The 22,201-nt window shown below is 34.1% G+C and overlaps 1 long non-coding RNA gene across 4 annotated transcripts in view; it reads left to right on the top strand.

Moving 5' to 3' along the window:
• Positions 1 to 21,225, top strand: part of LOC126837093 (uncharacterized) — a 34,939-nt gene extending 13,714 nt beyond the window's left edge. Inside the window, exons 1-3 of one of the 4 annotated variants that reach the window (XR_007685446.1) lie at positions 1 to 20,425; positions 20,761 to 20,892; positions 20,956 to 21,225. The exon at positions 1 to 20,425 is cut by the window's left edge and continues 13,714 nt beyond it. This is a non-coding gene — a long non-coding RNA (uncharacterized LOC126837093). The remainder of the gene's footprint in view (positions 20,426 to 20,760; positions 20,893 to 20,955) is intronic. The other 3 variants (XR_007685447.1, XR_007685448.1, XR_007685449.1) reach the window with 3 other exon arrangements.
• Positions 21,226 to 22,201: the final 976 nt, after the last annotated feature.

The raw sequence follows: 22,201 nt of genomic DNA on the forward strand, positions 1-22,201 counted from the left end.
CTTTTTATTTGAAAAAAAAAATATTTTTTATCACTTGTTTTTTCTTGATAATTTTTTTTGCATAAACAATTTGAAAATTTTGCATCCGAGTTTGAACACATGGCGCCCCTGAAATCGAGTACAAAGTTGCTGATGATATTGAAAAACCTATCTGACAATCTTTATGTACCCCGAAATCGAGAACAATACAAATCGGCCACAGGTATGTTCTCCGTGACTAATGCGACGTTAGAATTGTTTGTCAGATAGATTACAGTACAGGAATATTAGAAAAGCTCTATTCGAATTTAATCTACATTGTGTGATCGCGGTTCATCATTCGGGCTACTCGATACTGACCTGTCCATATTATATTAAATCGTATTAGGGTAACTGGGTGGAAATCAATACGCCATACGGTGTGACAACTACATCTGACTGGTTGAGTATTGCGGAACGATTAACTTATGTAGAAGTATCTTTACATAATTTTTTTTTTTTTTAAATAAATAAATACCTTCCTGTTCGAGTTCAATATTTTTTTGCATATCATTTATACTACGGCCGCTGGATCACAAGAAAAAGAAACAAGCTGAAAAAGTCTGTTTGGGAGTATCCACCGAGCATTCAGTATCGAAGCACAAAAACGTTACCTAACTCATCGCCTGCACACTGAGATGATGGTCACAGGTATGCAGTCTAACAATTCACTAGGTTTCGTCTTGTTGTTTCTAGTTAATTTACGGCTGATCAAAATCACGAGAGCAGATAACCAAAAGTGGTAGAATAACGCATTAAAATATATCTAAAAAAACTTAAAACTGGGTTCACGCTATAATGAGGAGTTCTCAATTTGGTTGAGTAACGTAATTAGTCATACCTTTTTATTTGAAAAAAAAAATATTTTATATCACTTGTTTTTTCTTGATAATTTTTTTTGCATAAACAATTTGAAAATTTTGCATCCGAGTTTGAACACATGGCGCCCCTGAAATCGAGTACAAAGTTGCTGATGATATTGAAAAACCTATCTGACAATCTTTATGTACCCCGAAATCGAGAACAATACAAATCGGCCACAGGTATGTTCTCCGTGACTAATGCGACGTTAGAATTGTTTGTCAGATAGATTACAGTACAGGAATATTAGAAAAGCTCTATTCGAATTTAATCTACATTGTGTGATCGCGGTTCATCATTCGGGCTACTCGATACTGACCTGTCCATATTATATTAAATCGTATTAGGGTAACTGGGTGGAAATCAATACGCCATACGGTGTGACAACTACATCTGACTGGTTGAGTATTGCGGAACGATTAACTTATGTAGAAGTATCTTTACATAATTTTTTTTTTTTTTAAATAAATAAATACCTTCCTGTTCGAGTTCAATATTTTTTTGCATATCATTTATACTACGGCCGCTGGATCACAAGAAAAAGAAACAAGCTGAAAAAGTCTGTTTGGGAGTATCCACCGAGCATTCAGTATCGAAGCACAAAAACGTTACCTAACTCATCGCCTGCACACTGAGATGATGGTCACAGGTATGCAGTCTAACAATTCACTAGGTTTCGTCTTGTTGTTTCTAGTTAATTTACGGCTGATCAAAATCACGAGAGCAGATAACCAAAAGTGGTAGAATAACGCATTAAAATATATCTAAAAAAACTTAAAACTGGGTTCACGCTATAATGAGGAGTTCTCAATTTGGTTGAGTAACGTAATTAGTCATACCTTTTTATTTGAAAAAAAAAATATTTTATATCACTTGTTTTTTCTTGATAATTTTTTTTGCATAAACAATTTGAAAATTTTGCATCCGAGTTTGAACACATGGCGCCCCTGAAATCGAGTACAAAGTTGCTGATGATATTGAAAAACCTATCTGACAATCTTTATGTACCCCGAAATCGAGAACAATACAAATCGGCCACAGGTATGTTCTCCGTGACTAATGCGACGTTAGAATTGTTTGTCAGATAGATTACAGTACAGGAATATTAGAAAAGCTCTATTCGAATTTAATCTACATTGTGTGATCGCGGTTCATCATTCGGGCTACTCGATACTGACCTGTCCATATTATATTAAATCGTATTAGGGTAACTGGGTGGAAATCAATACGCCATACGGTGTGACAACTACATCTGACTGGTTGAGTATTGCGGAACGATTAACTTATGTAGAAGTATCTTTACATAATTTTTTTTTTTTTTAAATAAATAAATACCTTCCTGTTCGAGTTCAATATTTTTTTGCATATCATTTATACTACGGCCGCTGGATCACAAGAAAAAGAAACAAGCTGAAAAAGTCTGTTTGGGAGTATCCACCGAGCATTCAGTATCGAAGCACAAAAACGTTACCTAACTCATCGCCTGCACACTGAGATGATGGTCACAGGTATGCAGTCTAACAATTCACTAGGTTTCGTCTTGTTGTTTCTAGTTAATTTACGGCTGATCAAAATCACGAGAGCAGATAACCAAAAGTGGTAGAATAACGCATTAAAATATATCTAAAAAAACTTAAAACTGGGTTCACGCTATAATGAGGAGTTCTCAATTTGGTTGAGTAACGTAATTAGTCATACCTTTTTATTTGAAAAAAAAAATATTTTTTATCACTTGTTTTTTCTTGATAATTTTTTTTGCATAAACAATTTGAAAATTTTGCATCCGAGTTTGAACACATGGCGCCCCTGAAATCGAGTACAAAGTTGCTGATGATATTGAAAAACCTATCTGACAATCTTTATGTACCCCGAAATCGAGAACAATACAAATCGGCCACAGGTATGTTCTCCGTGACTAATGCGACGTTAGAATTGTTTGTCAGATAGATTACAGTACAGGAATATTAGAAAAGCTCTATTCGAATTTAATCTACATTGTGTGATCGCGGTTCATCATTCGGGCTACTCGATACTGACCTGTCCATATTATATTAAATCGTATTAGGGTAACTGGGTGGAAATCAATACGCCATACGGTGTGACAACTACATCTGACTGGTTGAGTATTGCGGAACGATTAACTTATGTAGAAGTATCTTTACATAATTTTTTTTTTTTTTAAATAAATAAATACCTTCCTGTTCGAGTTCAATATTTTTTTGCATATCATTTATACTACGGCCGCTGGATCACAAGAAAAAGAAACAAGCTGAAAAAGTCTGTTTGGGAGTATCCACCGAGCATTCAGTATCGAAGCACAAAAACGTTACCTAACTCATCGCCTGCACACTGAGATGATGGTCACAGGTATGCAGTCTAACAATTCACTAGGTTTCGTCTTGTTGTTTCTAGTTAATTTACGGCTGATCAAAATCACGAGAGCAGATAACCAAAAGTGGTAGAATAACGCATTAAAATATATCTAAAAAAACTTAAAACTGGGTTCACGCTATAATGAGGAGTTCTCAATTTGGTTGAGTAACGTAATTAGTCATACCTTTTTATTTGAAAAAAAAAATATTTTTTATCACTTGTTTTTTCTTGATAATTTTTTTTGCATAAACAATTTGAAAATTTTGCATCCGAGTTTGAACACATGGCGCCCCTGAAATCGAGTACAAAGTTGCTGATGATATTGAAAAACCTATCTGACAATCTTTATGTACCCCGAAATCGAGAACAATACAAATCGGCCACAGGTATGTTCTCCGTGACTAATGCGACGTTAGAATTGTTTGTCAGATAGATTACAGTACAGGAATATTAGAAAAGCTCTATTCGAATTTAATCTACATTGTGTGATCGCGGTTCATCATTCGGGCTACTCGATACTGACCTGTCCATATTATATTAAATCGTATTAGGGTAACTGGGTGGAAATCAATACGCCATACGGTGTGACAACTACATCTGACTGGTTGAGTATTGCGGAACGATTAACTTATGTAGAAGTATCTTTACATAATTTTTTTTTTTTTTAAATAAATAAATACCTTCCTGTTCGAGTTCAATATTTTTTTGCATATCATTTATACTACGGCCGCTGGATCACAAGAAAAAGAAACAAGCTGAAAAAGTCTGTTTGGGAGTATCCACCGAGCATTCAGTATCGAAGCACAAAAACGTTACCTAACTCATCGCCTGCACACTGAGATGATGGTCACAGGTATGCAGTCTAACAATTCACTAGGTTTCGTCTTGTTGTTTCTAGTTAATTTACGGCTGATCAAAATCACGAGAGCAGATAACCAAAAGTGGTAGAATAACGCATTAAAATATATCTAAAAAAACTTAAAACTGGGTTCACGCTATAATGAGGAGTTCTCAATTTGGTTGAGTAACGTAATTAGTCATACCTTTTTATTTGAAAAAAAAAATATTTTATATCACTTGTTTTTTCTTGATAATTTTTTTTGCATAAACAATTTGAAAATTTTGCATCCGAGTTTGAACACATGGCGCCCCTGAAATCGAGTACAAAGTTGCTGATGATATTGAAAAACCTATCTGACAATCTTTATGTACCCCGAAATCGAGAACAATACAAATCGGCCACAGGTATGTTCTCCGTGACTAATGCGACGTTAGAATTGTTTGTCAGATAGATTACAGTACAGGAATATTAGAAAAGCTCTATTCGAATTTAATCTACATTGTGTGATCGCGGTTCATCATTCGGGCTACTCGATACTGACCTGTCCATATTATATTAAATCGTATTAGGGTAACTGGGTGGAAATCAATACGCCATACGGTGTGACAACTACATCTGACTGGTTGAGTATTGCGGAACGATTAACTTATGTAGAAGTATCTTTACATAATTTTTTTTTTTTTTAAATAAATAAATACCTTCCTGTTCGAGTTCAATATTTTTTTGCATATCATTTATACTACGGCCGCTGGATCACAAGAAAAAGAAACAAGCTGAAAAAGTCTGTTTGGGAGTATCCACCGAGCATTCAGTATCGAAGCACAAAAACGTTACCTAACTCATCGCCTGCACACTGAGATGATGGTCACAGGTATGCAGTCTAACAATTCACTAGGTTTCGTCTTGTTGTTTCTAGTTAATTTACGGCTGATCAAAATCACGAGAGCAGATAACCAAAAGTGGTAGAATAACGCATTAAAATATATCTAAAAAAACTTAAAACTGGGTTCACGCTATAATGAGGAGTTCTCAATTTGGTTGAGTAACGTAATTAGTCATACCTTTTTATTTGAAAAAAAAAATATTTTATATCACTTGTTTTTTCTTGATAATTTTTTTTGCATAAACAATTTGAAAATTTTGCATCCGAGTTTGAACACATGGCGCCCCTGAAATCGAGTACAAAGTTGCTGATGATATTGAAAAACCTATCTGACAATCTTTATGTACCCCGAAATCGAGAACAATACAAATCGGCCACAGGTATGTTCTCCGTGACTAATGCGACGTTAGAATTGTTTGTCAGATAGATTACAGTACAGGAATATTAGAAAAGCTCTATTCGAATTTAATCTACATTGTGTGATCGCGGTTCATCATTCGGGCTACTCGATACTGACCTGTCCATATTATATTAAATCGTATTAGGGTAACTGGGTGGAAATCAATACGCCATACGGTGTGACAACTACATCTGACTGGTTGAGTATTGCGGAACGATTAACTTATGTAGAAGTATCTTTACATAATTTTTTTTTTTTTTAAATAAATAAATACCTTCCTGTTCGAGTTCAATATTTTTTTGCATATCATTTATACTACGGCCGCTGGATCACAAGAAAAAGAAACAAGCTGAAAAAGTCTGTTTGGGAGTATCCACCGAGCATTCAGTATCGAAGCACAAAAACGTTACCTAACTCATCGCCTGCACACTGAGATGATGGTCACAGGTATGCAGTCTAACAATTCACTAGGTTTCGTCTTGTTGTTTCTAGTTAATTTACGGCTGATCAAAATCACGAGAGCAGATAACCAAAAGTGGTAGAATAACGCATTAAAATATATCTAAAAAAACTTAAAACTGGGTTCACGCTATAATGAGGAGTTCTCAATTTGGTTGAGTAACGTAATTAGTCATACCTTTTTATTTGAAAAAAAAAATATTTTATATCACTTGTTTTTTCTTGATAATTTTTTTTGCATAAACAATTTGAAAATTTTGCATCCGAGTTTGAACACATGGCGCCCCTGAAATCGAGTACAAAGTTGCTGATGATATTGAAAAACCTATCTGACAATCTTTATGTACCCCGAAATCGAGAACAATACAAATCGGCCACAGGTATGTTCTCCGTGACTAATGCGACGTTAGAATTGTTTGTCAGATAGATTACAGTACAGGAATATTAGAAAAGCTCTATTCGAATTTAATCTACATTGTGTGATCGCGGTTCATCATTCGGGCTACTCGATACTGACCTGTCCATATTATATTAAATCGTATTAGGGTAACTGGGTGGAAATCAATACGCCATACGGTGTGACAACTACATCTGACTGGTTGAGTATTGCGGAACGATTAACTTATGTAGAAGTATCTTTACATAATTTTTTTTTTTTTTAAATAAATAAATACCTTCCTGTTCGAGTTCAATATTTTTTTGCATATCATTTATACTACGGCCGCTGGATCACAAGAAAAAGAAACAAGCTGAAAAAGTCTGTTTGGGAGTATCCACCGAGCATTCAGTATCGAAGCACAAAAACGTTACCTAACTCATCGCCTGCACACTGAGATGATGGTCACAGGTATGCAGTCTAACAATTCACTAGGTTTCGTCTTGTTGTTTCTAGTTAATTTACGGCTGATCAAAATCACGAGAGCAGATAACCAAAAGTGGTAGAATAACGCATTAAAATATATCTAAAAAAACTTAAAACTGGGTTCACGCTATAATGAGGAGTTCTCAATTTGGTTGAGTAACGTAATTAGTCATACCTTTTTATTTGAAAAAAAAAATATTTTATATCACTTGTTTTTTCTTGATAATTTTTTTTGCATAAACAATTTGAAAATTTTGCATCCGAGTTTGAACACATGGCGCCCCTGAAATCGAGTACAAAGTTGCTGATGATATTGAAAAACCTATCTGACAATCTTTATGTACCCCGAAATCGAGAACAATACAAATCGGCCACAGGTATGTTCTCCGTGACTAATGCGACGTTAGAATTGTTTGTCAGATAGATTACAGTACAGGAATATTAGAAAAGCTCTATTCGAATTTAATCTACATTGTGTGATCGCGGTTCATCATTCGGGCTACTCGATACTGACCTGTCCATATTATATTAAATCGTATTAGGGTAACTGGGTGGAAATCAATACGCCATACGGTGTGACAACTACATCTGACTGGTTGAGTATTGCGGAACGATTAACTTATGTAGAAGTATCTTTACATAATTTTTTTTTTTTTTAAATAAATAAATACCTTCCTGTTCGAGTTCAATATTTTTTTGCATATCATTTATACTACGGCCGCTGGATCACAAGAAAAAGAAACAAGCTGAAAAAGTCTGTTTGGGAGTATCCACCGAGCATTCAGTATCGAAGCACAAAAACGTTACCTAACTCATCGCCTGCACACTGAGATGATGGTCACAGGTATGCAGTCTAACAATTCACTAGGTTTCGTCTTGTTGTTTCTAGTTAATTTACGGCTGATCAAAATCACGAGAGCAGATAACCAAAAGTGGTAGAATAACGCATTAAAATATATCTAAAAAAACTTAAAACTGGGTTCACGCTATAATGAGGAGTTCTCAATTTGGTTGAGTAACGTAATTAGTCATACCTTTTTATTTGAAAAAAAAAATATTTTTTATCACTTGTTTTTTCTTGATAATTTTTTTTGCATAAACAATTTGAAAATTTTGCATCCGAGTTTGAACACATGGCGCCCCTGAAATCGAGTACAAAGTTGCTGATGATATTGAAAAACCTATCTGACAATCTTTATGTACCCCGAAATCGAGAACAATACAAATCGGCCACAGGTATGTTCTCCGTGACTAATGCGACGTTAGAATTGTTTGTCAGATAGATTACAGTACAGGAATATTAGAAAAGCTCTATTCGAATTTAATCTACATTGTGTGATCGCGGTTCATCATTCGGGCTACTCGATACTGACCTGTCCATATTATATTAAATCGTATTAGGGTAACTGGGTGGAAATCAATACGCCATACGGTGTGACAACTACATCTGACTGGTTGAGTATTGCGGAACGATTAACTTATGTAGAAGTATCTTTACATAATTTTTTTTTTTTTTAAATAAATAAATACCTTCCTGTTCGAGTTCAATATTTTTTTGCATATCATTTATACTACGGCCGCTGGATCACAAGAAAAAGAAACAAGCTGAAAAAGTCTGTTTGGGAGTATCCACCGAGCATTCAGTATCGAAGCACAAAAACGTTACCTAACTCATCGCCTGCACACTGAGATGATGGTCACAGGTATGCAGTCTAACAATTCACTAGGTTTCGTCTTGTTGTTTCTAGTTAATTTACGGCTGATCAAAATCACGAGAGCAGATAACCAAAAGTGGTAGAATAACGCATTAAAATATATCTAAAAAAACTTAAAACTGGGTTCACGCTATAATGAGGAGTTCTCAATTTGGTTGAGTAACGTAATTAGTCATACCTTTTTATTTGAAAAAAAAAATATTTTATATCACTTGTTTTTTCTTGATAATTTTTTTTGCATAAACAATTTGAAAATTTTGCATCCGAGTTTGAACACATGGCGCCCCTGAAATCGAGTACAAAGTTGCTGATGATATTGAAAAACCTATCTGACAATCTTTATGTACCCCGAAATCGAGAACAATACAAATCGGCCACAGGTATGTTCTCCGTGACTAATGCGACGTTAGAATTGTTTGTCAGATAGATTACAGTACAGGAATATTAGAAAAGCTCTATTCGAATTTAATCTACATTGTGTGATCGCGGTTCATCATTCGGGCTACTCGATACTGACCTGTCCATATTATATTAAATCGTATTAGGGTAACTGGGTGGAAATCAATACGCCATACGGTGTGACAACTACATCTGACTGGTTGAGTATTGCGGAACGATTAACTTATGTAGAAGTATCTTTACATAATTTTTTTTTTTTTTAAATAAATAAATACCTTCCTGTTCGAGTTCAATATTTTTTTGCATATCATTTATACTACGGCCGCTGGATCACAAGAAAAAGAAACAAGCTGAAAAAGTCTGTTTGGGAGTATCCACCGAGCATTCAGTATCGAAGCACAAAAACGTTACCTAACTCATCGCCTGCACACTGAGATGATGGTCACAGGTATGCAGTCTAACAATTCACTAGGTTTCGTCTTGTTGTTTCTAGTTAATTTACGGCTGATCAAAATCACGAGAGCAGATAACCAAAAGTGGTAGAATAACGCATTAAAATATATCTAAAAAAACTTAAAACTGGGTTCACGCTATAATGAGGAGTTCTCAATTTGGTTGAGTAACGTAATTAGTCATACCTTTTTATTTGAAAAAAAAAATATTTTTTATCACTTGTTTTTTCTTGATAATTTTTTTTGCATAAACAATTTGAAAATTTTGCATCCGAGTTTGAACACATGGCGCCCCTGAAATCGAGTACAAAGTTGCTGATGATATTGAAAAACCTATCTGACAATCTTTATGTACCCCGAAATCGAGAACAATACAAATCGGCCACAGGTATGTTCTCCGTGACTAATGCGACGTTAGAATTGTTTGTCAGATAGATTACAGTACAGGAATATTAGAAAAGCTCTATTCGAATTTAATCTACATTGTGTGATCGCGGTTCATCATTCGGGCTACTCGATACTGACCTGTCCATATTATATTAAATCGTATTAGGGTAACTGGGTGGAAATCAATACGCCATACGGTGTGACAACTACATCTGACTGGTTGAGTATTGCGGAACGATTAACTTATGTAGAAGTATCTTTACATAATTTTTTTTTTTTTTAAATAAATAAATACCTTCCTGTTCGAGTTCAATATTTTTTTGCATATCATTTATACTACGGCCGCTGGATCACAAGAAAAAGAAACAAGCTGAAAAAGTCTGTTTGGGAGTATCCACCGAGCATTCAGTATCGAAGCACAAAAACGTTACCTAACTCATCGCCTGCACACTGAGATGATGGTCACAGGTATGCAGTCTAACAATTCACTAGGTTTCGTCTTGTTGTTTCTAGTTAATTTACGGCTGATCAAAATCACGAGAGCAGATAACCAAAAGTGGTAGAATAACGCATTAAAATATATCTAAAAAAACTTAAAACTGGGTTCACGCTATAATGAGGAGTTCTCAATTTGGTTGAGTAACGTAATTAGTCATACCTTTTTATTTGAAAAAAAAAATATTTTATATCACTTGTTTTTTCTTGATAATTTTTTTTGCATAAACAATTTGAAAATTTTGCATCCGAGTTTGAACACATGGCGCCCCTGAAATCGAGTACAAAGTTGCTGATGATATTGAAAAACCTATCTGACAATCTTTATGTACCCCGAAATCGAGAACAATACAAATCGGCCACAGGTATGTTCTCCGTGACTAATGCGACGTTAGAATTGTTTGTCAGATAGATTACAGTACAGGAATATTAGAAAAGCTCTATTCGAATTTAATCTACATTGTGTGATCGCGGTTCATCATTCGGGCTACTCGATACTGACCTGTCCATATTATATTAAATCGTATTAGGGTAACTGGGTGGAAATCAATACGCCATACGGTGTGACAACTACATCTGACTGGTTGAGTATTGCGGAACGATTAACTTATGTAGAAGTATCTTTACATAATTTTTTTTTTTTTTAAATAAATAAATACCTTCCTGTTCGAGTTCAATATTTTTTTGCATATCATTTATACTACGGCCGCTGGATCACAAGAAAAAGAAACAAGCTGAAAAAGTCTGTTTGGGAGTATCCACCGAGCATTCAGTATCGAAGCACAAAAACGTTACCTAACTCATCGCCTGCACACTGAGATGATGGTCACAGGTATGCAGTCTAACAATTCACTAGGTTTCGTCTTGTTGTTTCTAGTTAATTTACGGCTGATCAAAATCACGAGAGCAGATAACCAAAAGTGGTAGAATAACGCATTAAAATATATCTAAAAAAACTTAAAACTGGGTTCACGCTATAATGAGGAGTTCTCAATTTGGTTGAGTAACGTAATTAGTCATACCTTTTTATTTGAAAAAAAAAATATTTTTTATCACTTGTTTTTTCTTGATAATTTTTTTTGCATAAACAATTTGAAAATTTTGCATCCGAGTTTGAACACATGGCGCCCCTGAAATCGAGTACAAAGTTGCTGATGATATTGAAAAACCTATCTGACAATCTTTATGTACCCCGAAATCGAGAACAATACAAATCGGCCACAGGTATGTTCTCCGTGACTAATGCGACGTTAGAATTGTTTGTCAGATAGATTACAGTACAGGAATATTAGAAAAGCTCTATTCGAATTTAATCTACATTGTGTGATCGCGGTTCATCATTCGGGCTACTCGATACTGACCTGTCCATATTATATTAAATCGTATTAGGGTAACTGGGTGGAAATCAATACGCCATACGGTGTGACAACTACATCTGACTGGTTGAGTATTGCGGAACGATTAACTTATGTAGAAGTATCTTTACATAATTTTTTTTTTTTTTAAATAAATAAATACCTTCCTGTTCGAGTTCAATATTTTTTTGCATATCATTTATACTACGGCCGCTGGATCACAAGAAAAAGAAACAAGCTGAAAAAGTCTGTTTGGGAGTATCCACCGAGCATTCAGTATCGAAGCACAAAAACGTTACCTAACTCATCGCCTGCACACTGAGATGATGGTCACAGGTATGCAGTCTAACAATTCACTAGGTTTCGTCTTGTTGTTTCTAGTTAATTTACGGCTGATCAAAATCACGAGAGCAGATAACCAAAAGTGGTAGAATAACGCATTAAAATATATCTAAAAAAACTTAAAACTGGGTTCACGCTATAATGAGGAGTTCTCAATTTGGTTGAGTAACGTAATTAGTCATACCTTTTTATTTGAAAAAAAAAATATTTTTTATCACTTGTTTTTTCTTGATAATTTTTTTTGCATAAACAATTTGAAAATTTTGCATCCGAGTTTGAACACATGGCGCCCCTGAAATCGAGTACAAAGTTGCTGATGATATTGAAAAACCTATCTGACAATCTTTATGTACCCCGAAATCGAGAACAATACAAATCGGCCACAGGTATGTTCTCCGTGACTAATGCGACGTTAGAATTGTTTGTCAGATAGATTACAGTACAGGAATATTAGAAAAGCTCTATTCGAATTTAATCTACATTGTGTGATCGCGGTTCATCATTCGGGCTACTCGATACTGACCTGTCCATATTATATTAAATCGTATTAGGGTAACTGGGTGGAAATCAATACGCCATACGGTGTGACAACTACATCTGACTGGTTGAGTATTGCGGAACGATTAACTTATGTAGAAGTATCTTTACATAATTTTTTTTTTTTTTAAATAAATAAATACCTTCCTGTTCGAGTTCAATATTTTTTTGCATATCATTTATACTACGGCCGCTGGATCACAAGAAAAAGAAACAAGCTGAAAAAGTCTGTTTGGGAGTATCCACCGAGCATTCAGTATCGAAGCACAAAAACGTTACCTAACTCATCGCCTGCACACTGAGATGATGGTCACAGGTATGCAGTCTAACAATTCACTAGGTTTCGTCTTGTTGTTTCTAGTTAATTTACGGCTGATCAAAATCACGAGAGCAGATAACCAAAAGTGGTAGAATAACGCATTAAAATATATCTAAAAAAACTTAAAACTGGGTTCACGCTATAATGAGGAGTTCTCAATTTGGTTGAGTAACGTAATTAGTCATACCTTTTTATTTGAAAAAAAAAATATTTTATATCACTTGTTTTTTCTTGATAATTTTTTTTGCATAAACAATTTGAAAATTTTGCATCCGAGTTTGAACACATGGCGCCCCTGAAATCGAGTACAAAGTTGCTGATGATATTGAAAAACCTATCTGACAATCTTTATGTACCCCGAAATCGAGAACAATACAAATCGGCCACAGGTATGTTCTCCGTGACTAATGCGACGTTAGAATTGTTTGTCAGATAGATTACAGTACAGGAATATTAGAAAAGCTCTATTCGAATTTAATCTACATTGTGTGATCGCGGTTCATCATTCGGGCTACTCGATACTGACCTGTCCATATTATATTAAATCGTATTAGGGTAACTGGGTGGAAATCAATACGCCATACGGTGTGACAACTACATCTGACTGGTTGAGTATTGCGGAACGATTAACTTATGTAGAAGTATCTTTACATAATTTTTTTTTTTTTTAAATAAATAAATACCTTCCTGTTCGAGTTCAATATTTTTTTGCATATCATTTATACTACGGCCGCTGGATCACAAGAAAAAGAAACAAGCTGAAAAAGTCTGTTTGGGAGTATCCACCGAGCATTCAGTATCGAAGCACAAAAACGTTACCTAACTCATCGCCTGCACACTGAGATGATGGTCACAGGTATGCAGTCTAACAATTCACTAGGTTTCGTCTTGTTGTTTCTAGTTAATTTACGGCTGATCAAAATCACGAGAGCAGATAACCAAAAGTGGTAGAATAACGCATTAAAATATATCTAAAAAAACTTAAAACTGGGTTCACGCTATAATGAGGAGTTCTCAATTTGGTTGAGTAACGTAATTAGTCATACCTTTTTATTTGAAAAAAAAAATATTTTTTATCACTTGTTTTTTCTTGATAATTTTTTTTGCATAAACAATTTGAAAATTTTGCATCCGAGTTTGAACACATGGCGCCCCTGAAATCGAGTACAAAGTTGCTGATGATATTGAAAAACCTATCTGACAATCTTTATGTACCCCGAAATCGAGAACAATACAAATCGGCCACAGGTATGTTCTCCGTGACTAATGCGACGTTAGAATTGTTTGTCAGATAGATTACAGTACAGGAATATTAGAAAAGCTCTATTCGAATTTAATCTACATTGTGTGATCGCGGTTCATCATTCGGGCTACTCGATACTGACCTGTCCATATTATATTAAATCGTATTAGGGTAACTGGGTGGAAATCAATACGCCATACGGTGTGACAACTACATCTGACTGGTTGAGTATTGCGGAACGATTAACTTATGTAGAAGTATCTTTACATAATTTTTTTTTTTTTTAAATAAATAAATACCTTCCTGTTCGAGTTCAATATTTTTTTGCATATCATTTATACTACGGCCGCTGGATCACAAGAAAAAGAAACAAGCTGAAAAAGTCTGTTTGGGAGTATCCACCGAGCATTCAGTATCGAAGCACAAAAACGTTACCTAACTCATCGCCTGCACACTGAGATGATGGTCACAGGTATGCAGTCTAACAATTCACTAGGTTTCGTCTTGTTGTTTCTAGTTAATTTACGGCTGATCAAAATCACGAGAGCAGATAACCAAAAGTGGTAGAATAACGCATTAAAATATATCTAAAAAAACTTAAAACTGGGTTCACGCTATAATGAGGAGTTCTCAATTTGGTTGAGTAACGTAATTAGTCATACCTTTTTATTTGAAAAAAAAAATATTTTATATCACTTGTTTTTTCTTGATAATTTTTTTTGCATAAACAATTTGAAAATTTTGCATCCGAGTTTGAACACATGGCGCCCCTGAAATCGAGTACAAAGTTGCTGATGATATTGAAAAACCTATCTGACAATCTTTATGTACCCCGAAATCGAGAACAATACAAATCGGCCACAGGTATGTTCTCCGTGACTAATGCGACGTTAGAATTGTTTGTCAGATAGATTACAGTACAGGAATATTAGAAAAGCTCTATTCGAATTTAATCTACATTGTGTGATCGCGGTTCATCATTCGGGCTACTCGATACTGACCTGTCCATATTATATTAAATCGTATTAGGGTAACTGGGTGGAAATCAATACGCCATACGGTGTGACAACTACATCTGACTGGTTGAGTATTGCGGAACGATTAACTTATGTAGAAGTATCTTTACATAATTTTTTTTTTTTTAAATAAATAAATACCTTCCTGTTCGAGTTCAATATTTTTTTGCATATCATTTATACTACGGCCGCTGGATCACAAGAAAAAGAAACAAGCTGAAAAAGTCTGTTTGGGAGTATCCACCGAGCATTCAGTATCGAAGCACAAAAACGTTACCTAACTCATCGCCTGCACACTGAGATGATGGTCACAGGTATGCAGTCTAACAATTCACTAGGTTTCGTCTTGTTGTTTCTAGTTAATTTACGGCTGATCAAAATCACGAGAGCAGATAACCAAAAGTGGTAGAATAACGCATTAAAATATATCTAAAAAAACTTAAAACTGGGTTCACGCTATAATGAGGAGTTCTCAATTTGGTTGAGTAACGTAATTAGTCATACCTTTTTATTTGAAAAAAAAAATATTTTATATCACTTGTTTTTTCTTGATAATTTTTTTTGCATAAACAATTTGAAAATTTTGCATCCGAGTTTGAACACATGGCGCCCCTGAAATCGAGTACAAAGTTGCTGATGATATTGAAAAACCTATCTGACAATCTTTATGTACCCCGAAATCGAGAACAATACAAATCGGCCACAGGTATGTTCTCCGTGACTAATGCGACGTTAGAATTGTTTGTCAGATAGATTACAGTACAGGAATATTAGAAAAGCTCTATTCGAATTTAATCTACATTGTGTGATCGCGGTTCATCATTCGGGCTACTCGATACTGACCTGTCCATATTATATTAAATCGTATTAGGGTAACTGGGTGGAAATCAATACGCCATACGGTGTGACAACTACATCTGACTGGTTGAGTATTGCGGAACGATTAACTTATGTAGAAGTATCTTTACATAATTTTTTTTTTTTTTAAATAAATAAATACCTTCCTGTTCGAGTTCAATATTTTTTTGCATATCATTTATACTACGGCCGCTGGATCACAAGAAAAAGAAACAAGCTGAAAAAGTCTGTTTGGGAGTATCCACCGAGCATTCAGTATCGAAGCACAAAAACGTTACCTAACTCATCGCCTGCACACTGAGATGATGGTCACAGGTATGCAGTCTAACAATTCACTAGGTTTCGTCTTGTTGTTTCTAGTTAATTTACGGCTGATCAAAATCACGAGAGCAGATAACCAAAAGTGGTAGAATAACGCATTAAAATATATCTAAAAAAACTTAAAACTGGGTTCACGCTATAATGAGGAGTTCTCAATTTGGTTGAGTAACGTAATTAGTCATACCTTTTTATTTGAAAAAAAAAATATTTTATATCACTTGTTTTTTCTTGATAATTTTTTTTGCATAAACAATTTGAAAATTTTGCATCCGAGTTTGAACACATGGCGCCCCTGAAATCGAGTACAAAGTTGCTGATGATATTGAAAAACCTATCTGACAATCTTTATGTACCCCGAAATCGAGAACAATACAAATCGGCCACAGGTATGTTCTCCGTGACTAATGCGACGTTAGAATTGTTTGTCAGATAGATTACAGTACAGGAATATTAGAAAAGCTCTATTCGAATTTAATCTACATTGTGTGATCGCGGTTCATCATTCGGGCTACTCGATACTGACCTGTCCATATTATATTAAATCGTATTAGGGTAACTGGGTGGAAATCAATACGCCATACGGTGTGACAACTACATCTGACTGGTTGAGTATTGCGGAACGATTAACTTATGTAGAAGTATCTTTACATAATTTTTTTTTTTTTTAAATAAATAAATACCTTCCTGTTCGAGTTCAATATTTTTTTGCATATCATTTATACTACGGCCGCTGGATCACAAGAAAAAGAAACAAGCTGAAAAAGTCTGTTTGGGAGTATCCACCGAGCATTCAGTATCGAAGCACAAAAACGTTACCTAACTCATCGCCTGCACACTGAGATGATGGTCACAGGTATGCAGTCTAACAATTCACTAGGTTTCGTCTTGTTGTTTCTAGTTAATTTACGGCTGATCAAAATCACGAGAGCAGATAACCAAAAGTGGTAGAATAACGCATTAAAATATATCTAAAAAAACTTAAAACTGGGTTCACGCTATAATGAGGAGTTCTCAATTTGGTTGAGTAACGTAATTAGTCATACCTTTTTATTTGAAAAAAAAAATATTTTTTATCACTTGTTTTTTCTTGATAATTTTTTTTGCATAAACAATTTGAAAATTTTGCATCCGAGTTTGAACACATGGCGCCCCTGAAATCGAGTACAAAGTTGCTGATGATATTGAAAAACCTATCTGACAATCTTTATGTACCCCGAAATCGAGAACAATACAAATCGGCCACAGGTATGTTCTCCGTGACTAATGCGACGTTAGAATTGTTTGTCAGATAGATTACAGTACAGGAATATTAGAAAAGCTCTATTCGAATTTAATCTACATTGTGTGATCGCGGTTCATCATTCGGGCTACTCGATACTGACCTGTCCATATTATATTAAATCGTATTAGGGTAACTGGGTGGAAATCAATACGCCATACGGTGTGACAACTACATCTGACTGGTTGAGTATTGCGGAACGATTAACTTATGTAGAAGTATCTTTACATAATTTTTTTTTTTTTTAAATAAATAAATACCTTCCTGTTCGAGTTCAATATTTTTTTGCATATCATTTATACTACGGCCGCTGGATCACAAGAAAAAGAAACAAGCTGAAAAAGTCTGTTTGGGAGTATCCACCGAGCATTCAGTATCGAAGCACAAAAACGTTACCTAACTCATCGCCTGCACACTGAGATGATGGTCACAGGTATGCAGTCTAACAATTCACTAGGTTTCGTCTTGTTGTTTCTAGTTAATTTACGGCTGATCAAAATCACGAGAGCAGATAACCAAAAGTGGTAGAATAACGCATTAAAATATATCTAAAAAAACTTAAAACTGGGTTCACGCTATAATGAGGAGTTCTCAATTTGGTTGAGTAACGTAATTAGTCATACCTTTTTATTTGAAAAAAAAAATATTTTTTATCACTTGTTTTTTCTTGATAATTTTTTTTGCATAAACAATTTGAAAATTTTGCATCCGAGTTTGAACACATGGCGCCCCTGAAATCGAGTACAAAGTTGCTGATGATATTGAAAAACCTATCTGACAATCTTTATGTACCCCGAAATCGAGAACAATACAAATCGGCCACAGGTATGTTCTCCGTGACTAATGCGACGTTAGAATTGTTTGTCAGATAGATTACAGTACAGGAATATTAGAAAAGCTCTATTCGAATTTAATCTACATTGTGTGATCGCGGTTCATCATTCGGGCTACTCGATACTGACCTGTCCATATTATATTAAATCGTATTAGGGTAACTGGGTGGAAATCAATACGCCATACGGTGTGACAACTACATCTGACTGGTTGAGTATTGCGGAACGATTAACTTATGTAGAAGTATCTTTACATAATTTTTTTTTTTTTTAAATAAATAAATACCTTCCTGTTCGAGTTCAATATTTTTTTGCATATCATTTATACTACGGCCGCTGGATCACAAGAAAAAGAAACAAGCTGAAAAAGTCTGTTTGGGAGTATCCACCGAGCATTCAGTATCGAAGCACAAAAACGTTACCTAACTCATCGCCTGCACACTGAGATGATGGTCACAGGTATGCAGTCTAACAATTCACTAGGTTTCGTCTTGTTGTTTCTAGTTAATTTACGGCTGATCAAAATCACGAGAGCAGATAACCAAAAGTGGTAGAATAACGCATTAAAATATATCTAAAAAAACTTAAAACTGGGTTCACGCTATAATGAGGAGTTCTCAATTTGGTTGAGTAACGTAATTAGTCATACCTTTTTATTTGAAAAAAAAAATATTTTATATCACTTGTTTTTTCTTGATAATTTTTTTTGCATAAACAATTTGAAAATTTTGCATCCGAGTTTGAACACATGGCGCCCCTGAAATCGAGTACAAAGTTGCTGATGATATTGAAAAACCTATCTGACAATCTTTATGTACCCCGAAATCGAGAACAATACAAATCGGCCACAGGTATGTTCTCCGTGACTAATGCGACGTTAGAATTGTTTGTCAGATAGATTACAGTACAGGAATATTAGAAAAGCTCTATTCGAATTTAATCTACATTGTGTGATCGCGGTTCATCATTCGGGCTACTCGATACTGACCTGTCCATATTATATTAAATCGTATTAGGGTAACTGGGTGGAAATCAATACGCCATACGGTGTGACAACTACATCTGACTGGTTGAGTATTGCGGAACGATTAACTTATGTAGAAGTATCTTTACATAATTTTTTTTTTTTTTAAATAAATAAATACCTTCCTGTTCGAGTTCAATATTTTTTTGCATATCATTTATACTACGGCCGCTGGATCACAAGAAAAAGAAACAAGCTGAAAAAGTCTGTTTGGGAGTATCCACCGAGCATTCAGTATCGAAGCACAAAAACGTTACCTAACTCATCGCCTGCACACTGAGATGATGGTCACAGGTATGCAGTCTAACAATTCACTAGGTTTCGTCTTGTTGTTTCTAGTTAATTTACGGCTGATCAAAATCACGAGAGCAGATAACCAAAAGTGGTAGAATAACGCATTAAAATATATCTAAAAAAACTTAAAACTGGGTTCACGCTATAATGAGGAGTTCTCAATTTGGTTGAGTAACGTAATTAGTCATACCTTTTTATTTGAAAAAAAAAATATTTTTTATCACTTGTTTTTTCTTGATAATTTTTTTTGCATAAACAATTTGAAAATTTTGCATCCGAGTTTGAACACATGGCGCCCCTGAAATCGAGTACAAAGTTGCTGATGATATTGAAAAACCTATCTGACAATCTTTATGTACCCCGAAATCGAGAACAATACAAATCGGCCACAGGTATGTTCTCCGTGACTAATGCGACGTTAGAATTGTTTGTCAGATAGATTACAGTACAGGAATATTAGAAAAGCTCTATTCGAATTTAATCTACATTGTGTGATCGCGGTTCATCATTCGGGCTACTCGATACTGACCTGTCCATATTATATTAAATCGTATTAGGGTAACTGGGTGGAAATCAATACGCCATACGGTGTGACAACTACATCTGACTGGTTGAGTATTGCGGAACGATTAACTTATGTAGAAGTATCTTTACATAATTTTTTTTTTTTTTAAATAAATAAATACCTTCCTGTTCGAGTTCAATATTTTTTTGCATATCATTTATACTACGGCCGCTGGATCACAAGAAAAAGAAACAAGCTGAAAAAGTCTGTTTGGGAGTATCCACCGAGCATTCAGTATCGAAGCACAAAAACGTTACCTAACTCATCGCCTGCACACTGAGATGATGGTCACAGGTATGCAGTCTAACAATTCACTAGGTTTCGTCTTGTTGTTTCTAGTTAATTTACGGCTGATCAAAATCACGAGAGCAGATAACCAAAAGTGGTAGAATAACGCATTAAAATATATCTAAAAAAACTTAAAACTGGGTTCACGCTATAATGAGGAGTTCTCAATTTGGTTGAGTAACGTAATTAGTCATACCTTTTTTGAGTTCTCAATTTGGTTTTTTGCATTAATAATTATCATGAACATATTGACCGATTCTATTTCACTTTTTTCAGATCTTATGTTGTATAAATTGTATTGATTAAATTTCTAAATTGTTGTGTTTATATTTTCTTTTCAGCTCTTATAATGGCCCAATACACATAGTAAATTTAAGTTCTATGCCAATAGATTTCCAACTGCACAACTTCACCTTTAGCAATATTTCTGCATCATGTTTTGCAGTCACGAATAGTTTTAATTATTTCTTTTGGTATGATGAAGTTTTTAATTTAACTATTCATTGTTTCTAATTTATTTTAACAATATATTTTAGGCGTTTAGATATATTGCATGTGCTTTACTTCATAAAACAAATACACATTTTTTGAGACAACATCTTCTGTGCAAAAAAATACAATAAATTTATTTTATGTATATTTATTCTGATATGTATAAACTACCTACTAACAATTGTATTTGTATATTTTAGTTTATTTGGACTTTATATAAATATATTTTTAATTGTAGAATTTATTTAATAATACATGTTTTACATTGATCAAATTCTAATATTTTGACCGGGAGTATAAAATATTTTATTTGTATATAATTATGTGTTTTTAATTTGATTTTTTTTTTTGTTAAATAATCGTTTGTTATTCAAATATGTTAGCATAATATTATAATATTGTAAAAAATGAAATTCATGAGAATCTATTTTACTAATGTTAGAACGCTGTCAATTTAATAAAATAAATGTATGGGCAAATAAGATTGTTTCTATTTACTATAAAAGTCTATTTTAAAGAAATTAATGTTTAAACCTATAAACATAAAAGAGACGGTGAAACGGATGAGAGAAATTTAACAAAAGGTAAAAAGTAAACCAAAGAAAAAGTTGATAAATGTCATATAGTACTTTACGTCATTAATAACAAAATAGTATTATAGAATAATAAATTGACTACTTAACAAATACTCAACCACTTATTTGCCACACAACTAATCTATTGAAGAGTTCTGTAAACCATAGACAATATTTCACCGAATTTTAATTTAAACGTTTAACTTTAGTACTTATTAATAGTAGAGGCCATATACGAATCATATAATATATTTTTGGAATGCATATGAATTTTAATTAAGCTACTAATATGTAAAATGATTCATAAGGGGAACTGAAGTCGCTATTTATTAATGGACAAGTATAGTATAAATTATACTGTATAATACATATATTCGTAATAAAATATTTTTCTATGTTCATAAAGATATTCATGTTTAAAATGCCGATTAATTCTAATGCAAACAATTATTATATAGATTTTCTAGTTATAATACTTTTAAAGCTAATTTTCTCCCAGATATAACTTCGTAGAAGTCATTTTCTGGCGTATCTACTGGACGGATTTCAATTTTTTTATGTAAGACTATTTTTTTCTATGGGGACTAAAAGGCCAATTTTTGATTTAGCAATTAGAAATATAGTTAGCTTATATATAATTAGAAGAAAAATTATGTCAACGTAAAAAAATAAATGCTAAAAAAATTGTTTGAAAACAAAAATAAAAAATCGTTCT

This window comes from Adelges cooleyi, unplaced genomic scaffold (genome assembly GCF_023614345.1).
Source record: "Adelges cooleyi isolate 19-005CV unplaced genomic scaffold, UGA_ACOO_1.1 ACOO_flye_CR_arks_rails_tigmint_CR_PRNA_247, whole genome shotgun sequence".
NCBI classification, from domain to species: domain Eukaryota; kingdom Metazoa; phylum Arthropoda; class Insecta; order Hemiptera; family Adelgidae; genus Adelges; species Adelges cooleyi.